This window comes from Oryza brachyantha, chromosome 8 (genome assembly GCF_000231095.2).
Source record: "Oryza brachyantha chromosome 8, ObraRS2, whole genome shotgun sequence".
NCBI classification, from domain to species: domain Eukaryota; kingdom Viridiplantae; phylum Streptophyta; class Magnoliopsida; order Poales; family Poaceae; genus Oryza; species Oryza brachyantha.
Window position 1 is genome coordinate 1,760,756 of NC_023170.2, and position 12,143 is coordinate 1,772,898.

Sequence of the window (12,143 nt, forward strand, 5' to 3'; positions counted from 1 at the left end):
TTTATCCAAAATACCATTCACGGTGAACTAACAGGTTTTAAAAAAGAGCAATTTTACGGTCTTTGATAAGGTATCAGAAGATACCACTTTTTTCTATGTAAATTTTAATATCGTTTGGTACCTTAGATACTAGCGGATATTAAATTTTACATTAAAATTTTGATACCTCTCGGTGCCTATTTAAGATAAAATTGCTCTAAAAAAAGAATCGATCACCAATGATGGCTGGAACACCAAACAATATATGCTTGCTCTGATTCAAACAGCACCAAAATCTAATAGAGTCTCGCAAGAAATTCATTTGGACATGAAATTCATCGAAAGAAACTGAGCAAATAATTTTGGAAAGGCTAGCAATAAGGTAATTATCGATTCTATTTGAACAACGTTTATGGATAAAGGGATTTTCTTCAATGTGCCATTTTGACATAAAAAGACTTAACACATGTTGTCGAAAGAGTTTGGAGAACTGGTTTGTTGGTGGATAAATTTGTTGTTTGTAATAAGGTAAACTGATAAAGACTCGTGACATGATACTTCCTGTTGCCACAATCACTGTTCAATGTGGTACTTGACATTACTCGTTTTGTTCCATATCATAAGAGTTTTTGATTTTATTTAGATTAATTCATATATTAATGCATATATTTTCTATATGTCTTTAGATTCGTTAAAATACATATGAATTTAGACAAAACAAAAAAATTTTATAATATGAAACGGATAAAATACATAATTTGGTCCATATATATAGCGACAGCAGAGGATAGAATTTCTGATGTTGACTCACATTAAGTAGAAAGAGGCTTTTGGAAGCATAGCGGAGAAGTGGGCAATTTAACTAGATCTATTTAATTTATCATACGGTCTAATTTCAATTAAAATACGTCGGGGTCCTTATTCAATTTCATGAATTCAGAAAGTTCAGCTACCATGAGCTAGCATTACTTTCGTACATACCAATAAATAGGAAAAAATTGATAACAACAATTGTTACGTTAAATGATAAAACTAATTCACTTGCCGACATGATCAAACACAGCAATGAGATTGAACATTTAAGGGGCAATTGCAAATCTGATCCTATTTTAAATGCAGACTATGAATTTGATCCTACTTTTTCAACTTTACAGATTTGACCCTCTTTTTTAAAAACAAAGCAGCTGAGTGACCCTGCTCCGTGAAGGTCATCTAACACCGTTAAATGAAGATCGACTTGATCGACTTGCCCTTGCTCTTTTGACCCTATTGTATATTAACTTATATGAAATAAATGTAAATATTTATTAAGAAATGTTGGAATAAAGTTTGAACTATATTTCATAGATTTGATGTTAGTTCGATATATATAATTTCAAAATTGATAAATTTGATTTAAATTAATATAATTCGAAATTTGATATTTATTTGATAGATTTGAGATTAGTTTGATATATATAATTCTAAATTCAATAAAGTTGACATGTAAGTTATTATACTTCAAAATATGAATTTTCTTTAGATAGATTTGAGGCTAATTTGATATATAACTTAAAATTCGATAATTTCAACTTGATTTAATAAAATTCGAAATTATTGATTTGAAATTCGATAATTATTGATTTAAAATTCGATAATTTCTTTGATAGATTTTGAAGTTAATTTGATATATACGCGCCCAACGAGTGGCATATCGTGGCCGGCTTCCTCGTGTTCTGCCACCACGCCGGCGTGAGGCCGTCGCTCGCCGTGTTCAGGCATTTCTTCAAGCTGTGCATGTTCAAGTTTAAGGGCTGGTACTACTTCTGGGGCAAGGACACCTTCAGGGCGCTCTTCAAGGGGCTGCCTAAGCACATCAATGGGTGGAAGGAGGGTTTCTTCTTCCTGTCGTCGCCGGTGCCATGGTCGTGCCAGGTGCGGTGTAGGGCGGGCCGCTGTCCAAGACCTCTACCGCCGACCCGGTGCTCACCACCGAGGAGAAGAAATTCGCGGCAAAGCTTCTGGACGCGCACCGCGCAGTGGTTGATGTCAGGACGTATCTATGTGAGAGCAACCTCGCTGCGGCATTCTCCTCCAACCTCGCCGGCGCAACATCACCGCAGCCTCCGTCTCCTCCCCCACTGCCGGCCACCGCCGGCGCCGCCTCCTCCCTGCCCGCATTGGACCGAACTGTCGCGCCGCCCAATCTGCAACAGCGCGAGCGCCTCCTCGCCCGCGCCGCCGGCGAGAGGGCCACTGGGGCATGGCGTGGAGCGGCCTCATCCTCCTCCCCTTCCCCCAACCCCGCTCGGCGCCCCTCACTCCACTGTCTGAGGGACACTGCGCTCGGCGTCGACGCCGCCGGCTCGCCCGACCATGCGTCGGCTCCCCACACCGCGCTCGGCGTCGCTCCTCCCTTGGCCCCGCTCGGCACCGCCTCTCAGTGCTGCCCCCTCAGATCTGAGACAGATAGTGAGATGAGAGAGAGATGGAAATATTACTGAGGGGCAGAATAGTCCATCCATATTTCAAGTTTATTTTTTTAATTCATTTATCCTAAACCCTAACGGCATGCATCAACCAGGGTCAGACGGATCGTTTGCTTTTGAAAAAGAGGGCCAAATTTGCAAAGTTGAAAAAGTAGGGTCAGATCTATATTTAGCTTTCAAAGTAAGGTCAGATAAGTAATTATCCCAACATTTAACTTAGATTTCTTGCGCTTGTAATTACCTCTTTGTATTGCCTCTATTTATCCACGTTAATTACTTTGGTCCCGCTGTTATACTTCAAAAAAAAATTGTACTATCCATGCAGAAAATCACACCGTCGATGTACCACTAGAGATTAATTCCTTGTGTTTTTATTTTTTCTTCTGCTTGTAAGACATATTTGAAATATCAACTCTAATTGCGGAGTTGATTTTTAAGTTTTTCACCGTGGTTTATTATTCCAGCTATTGCTTTAGGATCACTAGAATCACGTTTCCAAAAGTTATATTGACAAATTATATCTCATTTTAAAATGTACCGTTTATTTTTTTTTCATGGAAAGCTAAAAGATGAGTCTCTTTGCAGTGATCAGCCATTAATTAACAGTGTGCATGTTTTCTGTTCTTGTTGAAAGGAAATAGTGTTAGTCATTCTAATTATATATGTCCATGTAATAATCCATGAAAAAAGATGCCGTGCTTATATATATCTTAATTCATGATGATGAACTATTTCATTTTCCAGCTCTGTCTAACTATAGTTATATACTTTCACTCTAAACCAATTATATATCTAATTATAACCTTGCACTGCCAATAACAAAAACAAGTTGCAAGTTGGCTACGAATGTGAAATACAATTTTAGGTAACAAAAAAAATTGCTGGCGAATTGTTATATCTTAGAAAATCATTTATCCAGCAGACCACAGAAAAATTACTGAAGCGTTTCAAAACCAAGAAGAGACCAATAGAGATTTTCTTCAGTGGATCAATGAACAGATTTGTGACAACAACTGGTTGGGTTCTTTTACTTGATGAAGGATGAAAGATACTGATTTTTATAGCTATTTAATAGTATAAACGATAAAATCAACTACTATAAAATTAAAAATCTACATACTCTAGAAAGTGAAAGTGCGCACGTAAAAGTCAAGATCTATAGAACCCGCAGCCGTATGTCCTCACGCTGCATCGAACTCTTTGGATAACACAAGGAGTAGGGTACACGAATGGTGCATCCTTTTGCATATTTTGCTTGATTGTGACTGAAATTTTGTATCATGGTACTTCATTGCGTCCTGTAAACCTGGAGCGGGAGAAGTTGTGGTGAAACATGACCAAGCAACAGACTGGTGCTGAGATCCGTTCATGTTAACCGTCATGCTTCAATCTGCAGCTGAGCAGGAAATGATGAAGGATCTCAATCCTGGAGTCCTGGTGCCTCTCATGCCAATTCTCAACTAGATGATCAATAGCTATAGCTTCAGCTAAATTTTATGGAAGCTTTGCTTTGGGCCATTAATTTGCTGTTGGAAGCGGTCTTTTTGGGAAGATTGGAGTATACCTTGCTTATATTTATCAACCTGTTGCAAGTTTTGACAGTCGTCCTGAAAGATCGAACTAGTACTTGTTCACTTTTGTAAATATAGGTGTTCTATAATGCTTTCTAATGTTAGTACAGCTAATCAACACTGTTTATTTTTCCTAATCCATTGTATCGGATCTACTTATACTATCACAACTACTATTGATACTAGAATATTTTTTTACTAGTAGTAGAGCTTTAATCAACAGTTGAGATTCTTATATCGATGACTACCAGTGGAGAGTATTATAGTAAAGCTCTTTTAAATAAGGGTTATTATGGGAGAATTTATCCTCCCGACTTGGTTTCATTTAAATAAAAAGAAACTGACATCAGTTTGAACGTATCATTTACATTAAGAGGGATTGATAATATTGTTTTCTAAGCTAGAAACCTTGTAAAGTTCTCCAATAGGTTAGAGCTCAAATTAGTGACAGACACAAACGAGAATACATTATTATCTTAAAGTCGGTTTGGAAAAATCACGGTTTAGACATGGAGATCAAAACCGCTCGTTTGCACAAATAACATAAGTGCATGAATTGAGCCAAGTCAATCACTGCATCATCTGTCTAGCTAGCTAGGTGTACCTTATAACTCAAAAGATCTAATCTAGTCGAAGAACCAGTGAGTTGAGATATAGCATGACTGAAGATCACGAAATTTCACAGCTGAGCATATGCATGGTGTAGCGTGTTTGATCTGAATTCCCTATGCCTCCCAGTCCAAGTATATATTATTTGGCTACAATTCCTTCCATATTTCATCAGGAGCTAGACAATTCTTGTACTTAGTTTCTATTTGCTCTCTACTATTTATCAACTGACTAGTAGCTAGATAAAGATAGCTGTAAGACGAAACTGACTAGTAGGTAGACTGCATTGCTCCTAACTATTACCAGACAAGATACCACTCGCATCATTATGTTGGTACACTTGTCTGCATCGATTAATTTGATGTATTTTTTGCAGTCATGGGCACAAATATGTCACGAGTTATCATAACTTATTATATTAATTTATTTCAAATAAAAACTTATTATATTAATTTGCTGTACATTCTAGAACCTTCCAACTGCCTCCTGGAGGAACCACTTACATCAACAACCTTCAAACCTTGATAAAAATCTTCATGTGTTCTTGGTTCATCCTATAGTGATGATGGTCTCTGTAAGTTCGTGGTAGAGGATCTGTACCAAGCATTTGCACTTGGAACACCGAACTTGCCAATGGAATGGGTATGTGATGAGCCATGCAACAGTGATAACAACATAGGCAGAGATTCATGATGTGGAATATGCAAGGTCACCCGTGATATGTAGCCAGAAATTTTTCGTTGGGTAGTTCTATGGTACAAGTTGACGTCACATATATCCAGATTTTTAAACAACATAAATCACAAATATGAGTATAGTTTTAGTTAAAGGATAATACAAATATAAAAGTAACATAGATGGGTTCTTGTGGATCAAAATCAGGGTTAGTCACTTGGCCACCTGAATTACCACTAGGTACGCCGTGTCTTGTGTGCGAGTGAATGGATCGATCTCATCACCTAAAGTATTGATTAGCTGCAAGTTCTCCCTCTAAATGTACAATTCACACTTGCACTCCAATATTAGTTTTGTACTGCATATCTAGACATTTTTTAAAAAAATTAATGCAGGTTGTTTAAGGCTGACAGTGTAAGTGATATCTACCAGCTGCATCAGCAGCACTGACCATGACAAATATGGACTAATATTTTTTGATACAAAAGCCGGCAACATTGGTTTCCATTTACTAACAATTAATTAAACCCTGACACAACTTTGTTTTTATCCAAACTAAATATCCTCAAGCCACTCTATATACAAGTTAATCGATTTATGTGTCATATTTGAGCAACATTAACTACAACAGTAGGAGCAACGACCTCTTGAATGGAATCATACACTTAAAATTAACCTCCTGAAGCCTCCCATTCCTAAATATACCTTCACATATACAATTCAACCAATTGCACTTCTCTATCCTCAGGTACAGGTGCATTCTGAAGATGCATGGTTACTATCAAGGAATTCAGTTGCCCCAGATGCCTGCTATTTATCAGCAGCATATGCAGTCTGGTTACTTGTAGATAAATTGTTCACTTTACCCACACCATCACAGGAGAGAATATAAACTGAATTACCAAACAAGACTAACTGAATGTTTATTGTGTTTATATGCAACTAAACCATCCTCTCAGACTAGTCATAACAGCAAACACAAAGTAATGCTTATGAAATTTGGTGTTACGCTCCGTAGATTCCCAAATACTTGTCACCATTGACGGGCAGTGCTTCATGTTTTTTATTTGAGCAAGAAAGGGCCTTCCATTATCAGAAAATAAAACACACAAGTTTTGCAGGAAGGCTAAACTGACAGCAACTAATGAAAACTGAATAATAAAATAATATCAAGATAATAGAGCATCGACCCAATATTTTGGATGCCAGGGTGAAGCTAGAAAATTAGTTCGTCAGGGTCAGAATACACTAAACTTACTTAATTTATAATTTATAGTATCATCTTAGCTGCCAAAATAATATAACAATAGATTTCGTTGAAGATCATCGTGGTCGGATGACCCCGATGGATGTGCTGTAGCTCCGCTGGCACTGGCCACTGTTATTTCAATCTTGACAGGATATTCAGTCATGCAATGGTATGGTCAAGCTGTCACTCATGTTCATCCTCTGACGTGGATGGTCATGCGAGTACGTACTTTGCTTTTCTGGTCATTGAAACGATATTCCTAACACCGTCTTGCTGAGTATACGCTATCAATTTTGAGCGTAAATTTTGGTAGGTACTTAGATAATAAATTCTCCATAATTACGTTTGTTAGCGACAACAAATAAGGTTAGAGATAATAATGTCAAATAAAAACTCTATAGATAAAAATAGAATCCTAGAGAGACAATATAGAGCATTTGTCTTATACTCGGTGTTTCTATCTCTATGCACAGTATATATAAAAGCCCATAAGACTTGTTGCAGTACAGCACATAATATATAATTATTTGTATTCAATATTTTTCATGATGTCCACCATTTTCCTTTCCCTTGCCAGTGCTCTACTATTTATTGACTTATATGGAGTTGGAAGAACGGATAGCTGGTTCATTTTTTTTCTTTGAAAATATATAGATGGCAGGGAAGTACGGTTTCATCAAGTAGCATGTTGTATTAATATAATTAATTGCGATGACGCTTATATCCACATGAATTAATTAACATATGTCAAGCTAATTATTAATTTTGTGTACAAGATATTGATCTACCCATTATATAGCTAAATATAATCTGGTTCTTGGTAGCAAGTTTTTCAAGCCTGACTAACCATGCTTGATAGTTGCACTGATTGATTAACCAATGCGTTATATTACATCAAACAAAATATATTGAAAGTCGACATGTTTTAGGGTCGATGAGAACGTTCTTCTCAAAGTCATTGAAGCACAGAAGTCTACGGAGCTATAAAAATAGATAAAGTTTCAGCCACCAAAAGAGCACAACTATACTCATGTACACACATCTGAAAGAAGAAAACAAGATAAGAGAGATTAGTACAGTCAGTCATTAAACTATATATGATTTCAAATGAAATACTGTGGTTTTCTGCAGCCAAGCTGATTTTATATATAGCTCAAGTTAATCAACACACTGTAGGGAGGAGTAAATCTTTGTGTTGTTGCTGTTCAAGAAGACCATCTTGGACAAAGGTTGTGCAGTCTAACGGTCATCATGACCTATGGGTTTTGCTAGACTAGACCAGACAAAGGGACTAGGTGTGTGACAAGGTAAGGCGATGCCTTTCGACGGTAGAGCTGTTGCTTTCTACTTTGTCATTGTTCGAAGTAAGATTCCCAATGCTTCTCATGCTCATGGTATATGCATACAGTATGTGTAGACATGATACCAATATGTGAAAGGTTAGCATATCCTTCCTATATTTATCATATCAAGAGAAGTTAGTGTTGGGCAACCAAGGGACTGGTGTCCCCTTATAATAAACCACAATTAATGCATCTTTTAAATAGTCCCAATATAACTCACAGCAGATGTTACTGTCAGTTGTGATTTTGAAGGATGGTTAATTAAAAGTATGGAAATGCAATATTAAGTATTAATGAAATGTTTGATGCTAGAGGATTCATCGGATGCTCACAATACCTGACTCAAAATGGCAGAGGTCCCAGCCAATAGCCCATTAGTAGAGTTGGCAATAGGATAGGTCGAGGCCGGATTGGTTAAGAATGGCCCCAAACTCAATGGGCCCCCAACCCCAACCGAGGCCTTGTGGTGGATGGGAAGGGTGCGGTCGGCGGTGACGAGCCGGGAGGCAGCGGGCCGGCTGGCGGCGATGAGCGCGGAGCTGTTGGCCAGTGCGGCGATGGGTGTGGAACTGACGAGCTTCGAGAGCACGAGCGGTGACGGTGGGAGTGGAAGCCAAAAGGGCAGCAGCAGAAGCCGGAAGGGGCAGCGGCAGCAAGAGAGAGGGTATGAGAGATGTGAAAAAAATTAAGGTTTGATTTTATATATGCTTCAGCAATTGGGCCTATTGGGCTAGATTTTTAATGGGCTAATACACTTCAGGCCCTGTGGAAAAAGCTTTTAATGGACTATCACACTTCAGATCCATGGGCAAATCTGTAACAACAACGAGCTGCTCTCGACAACTACATTCTCACGTTGGGTACACCTCTGGGTTGAACGTACCCACAAGAGCGAAAGCATGTGGCAGCCTCTTGCTGTCTTGCACACTCTCCTTGACTGAGATGACAAAATTTTGGGCCATGCAACCTTGCAGCCTCATGCAAATCTGGAGTGTGAGAACACATGATGAAGCGTGACTGAGCAACAAGCTGTTGTCAAGTTCGGTTCATGGTAACCATTGTGTTTGGATCTGCAGGAAATGGGGAAAGATCTGAATCCAGGACTCCCACTGCCTCCCATGAAAATTGACAACTATGATCAATAGCTGTAGCTACTGCTAAAAGTCACGGAAGTTTCTCTTTGGGCCATTTGGCATTTGCCATTGGAAGCAGCCTTCTTGGAAAGACTATATAGTTTGCATGTGTGGTGCTTTGTGATTCTATTTATCAATTAGTGCTCGTTAACTTGTATAGACTGTATTTCGGTAGAATTTGTATGGCTTTTTCGCAATTAATGGTCACTGGGGAAAATTTGTCCACCTGAATTGGATTTATTGAAACGAAATGTAAATAAAATCATTCTGAAAATCTCATTTTACACAAAAGGAGTTGAAAACATTGTATTCAAAGAAACGTTATATGCCTTCTCAGGCCGCATTTGATGCGGCTATATAGTAGGTTATCCAGTTTCCCTCGTTTTCCACGTGCACGCTTTTCGAACTGCTAAACGGTGTATTTTTTGCAAAAAAAATTCTATAGGAAGTTGCTTTAAAAAAATCATATCATATTTTTTAATAATTAATTAATCATGTAGTAATCTATTACTATATTTTCTGTGCGGGTAACTTAACTTATCCCCGTCACTGCCGACCGCGGACTCTGTAGATCAATTAATGCTCAAATTAGTGAGATATATGCAGCATGCACACGAGAATACATTTCAGCTTCAAGTTATTCTTGAAAAACAATTGCATAGCGGTGGAGATCAACATGGTTCAGTTGCTCGAAACACATAACTGTATATGAACTGAGCTCCCTCAATATCTGGTCCAATAACCTGTGGGCTAGATCAGAACTGACAAAGGACGATGTGGCATGCATGAATGGCATTCTTCGCAGAAATATTGCAGACTATGGAATTTCATGGCAGTTATATGGCGCATGGTTTCGCAGATGAGCAACATACACTGGTATAGTGTGTTTGATCTTAATTCCCTATGCCTCCTAGGCCGAGTATATATTGTTTGGCTATAACAGTTTAGATTGTGATTTACAATCTGTGAATTTTTCCTTAGTTCTCACAGTTCATTTCTTCGGGAGCATCCTTCTTTGGAACATTTCTTGTATTTAGTTTGCATATGTTCTCTACCATTTTACAACTAGTAGCTTGGAGTGTTTGGAAGACATATGTTACAATAGGTTATAGTTGGGGAAACTCTTTTTAGCACACGGGTAGATATCTACATGTGCGCTTGCATGTCATCTACATAATCACCAAAGAATATGAAAAAGGTTTTATAATATACATTAATATGAGTTATATCACTGTAGAAGCATGCAAGTTTAAATTCAACATCCTACAAAATATAAATTTATGTAGTATATAACTCCTATAATTATACTATATATACACATACATGCAAGATTTATGACTAACTAGATATTACTTTTTTTATTCTTGTTAGATTGCGATAAAAGAACGTTGTTCACTGGGATTGCACAAATTTGCCTGAATACTTTATTTTACATGAACTAAAAGACAGATTCTAATTGAATTGTATTAAGAACCGATGTGTGCGTCTTTAAAAAGATTTCTATTTAGTATATCTTTAGTATAGACATGCCTTAATAGCATGGTGGATGGTACACATAAGGCCATAAAATTTATTTGTTTAAATATGATTATATATAGATAAAATTGTGCAATGTCTAAAACATAAACTTTATTTTGATCGTTTGATTTTTTTTGTTATTAAATGTCACCATACGTCAGCACACGTATATTTGATATATGACTTGAATTGAGTTAATGTGCAATTAGATCTATTTTGAGAAAATTAGTTCAACTAACAAAATTAAATGATACATAAATGAAAATATTATGACAAGGTAGCATTAGCAAGGATGTAATGCTAGGCAGTTTTAGCTGACACGAATAAAAATTGGAGTAAGCAACTATTTAGACCGTTGGTGTTGCTGGTTTTGGTCCCCAAATGGAATATCCACCCCATTCGTTATGGTTGCATGCTTTAGGGAGATTCAAGTTGTACTTCATGCCTTCCATAAAGTACTTTCGTTAGTATTTTATTTATACGCGTATTGCAACAGTTACATACTGTACGGGTTTACTGTTGATGTTACTTCTGAGGTCATTCTTAGTGGCCTCTTTCATGTCACAGTTTTTAAGTATGATGTGTCAGTGTTTTATTTTTGTTCCGTGGGAGGACATCTCTCAGAGGCCTCTGTCATTTCACATTTCACAGTTTCAAACTTAATAGACCATTAAATTCCTGCAAGAGAGCATGCTAAAATATGCCATACAAATTACTACATGAGAGAAAAATAGGAGGTGGACCCCACACAGGATCTGGATAAAAGAAATGTTTGGCCTCAGCGGGCTTTCATTTGCTTGAAAATAACGCCACAAGTTTTTTACTGGGATGAAATGGTTCTCTTCTCTTTTTTAATTAAATTATTGTCATGTTATAAAAAAATCTGATGTGGCATCTAATTAATACCAAATGAAAGAACCACTGAGAATGGTCTTATAGTGTGTAATGTCTGGTCCACGTTATGGGACCAGACTGGATTTTTGACATTTTGATCCTTTTGAGAAAATTATTTTACAAATAGACCCCTAAAAAATACTCCCTCCTCTAAATGTTTGATGTTGTTGACTTTTTAAATACATGTTTGACTATTCATCTTATTTAAAAAATTACATAATTATTAATTTTTTATATCATTTTATTTATTGTTGAATATACTTTTATGCTTATATGTATAGCTTTAGATATTTGATAAAAAAATTTGAATAAAACGAATAGTTGAATATTTATAAAAAGTCAATGGCGTCAAACATTTAGGGATGGAGGTAGTATATGCTTAGGTACTAAAAATTCTCAATTTGGACTTGATTCCACCTCCTCTCTTCCTTGCTCTTCTTGGGCGGTTGCATAATTCGAAGTGAACTAGGGCTGTTTGATCCAGGAATTTTTTTTAAGTCACTTGTCAAATCAGATGTTTGGACGTTAATTAGGAATATTAAATATAGACTAATAACAAAACTAATTGCATAAATAAATGCTATTTCATTAGACAAATTTTTTAAGCCTAATTAATCTATGATTAGCAAATATTTACTGTAGCACCACATTCGTTAATCATGGACTAATTAGACTCAATAGATTCGTCTCGTGAAATAGTCCAG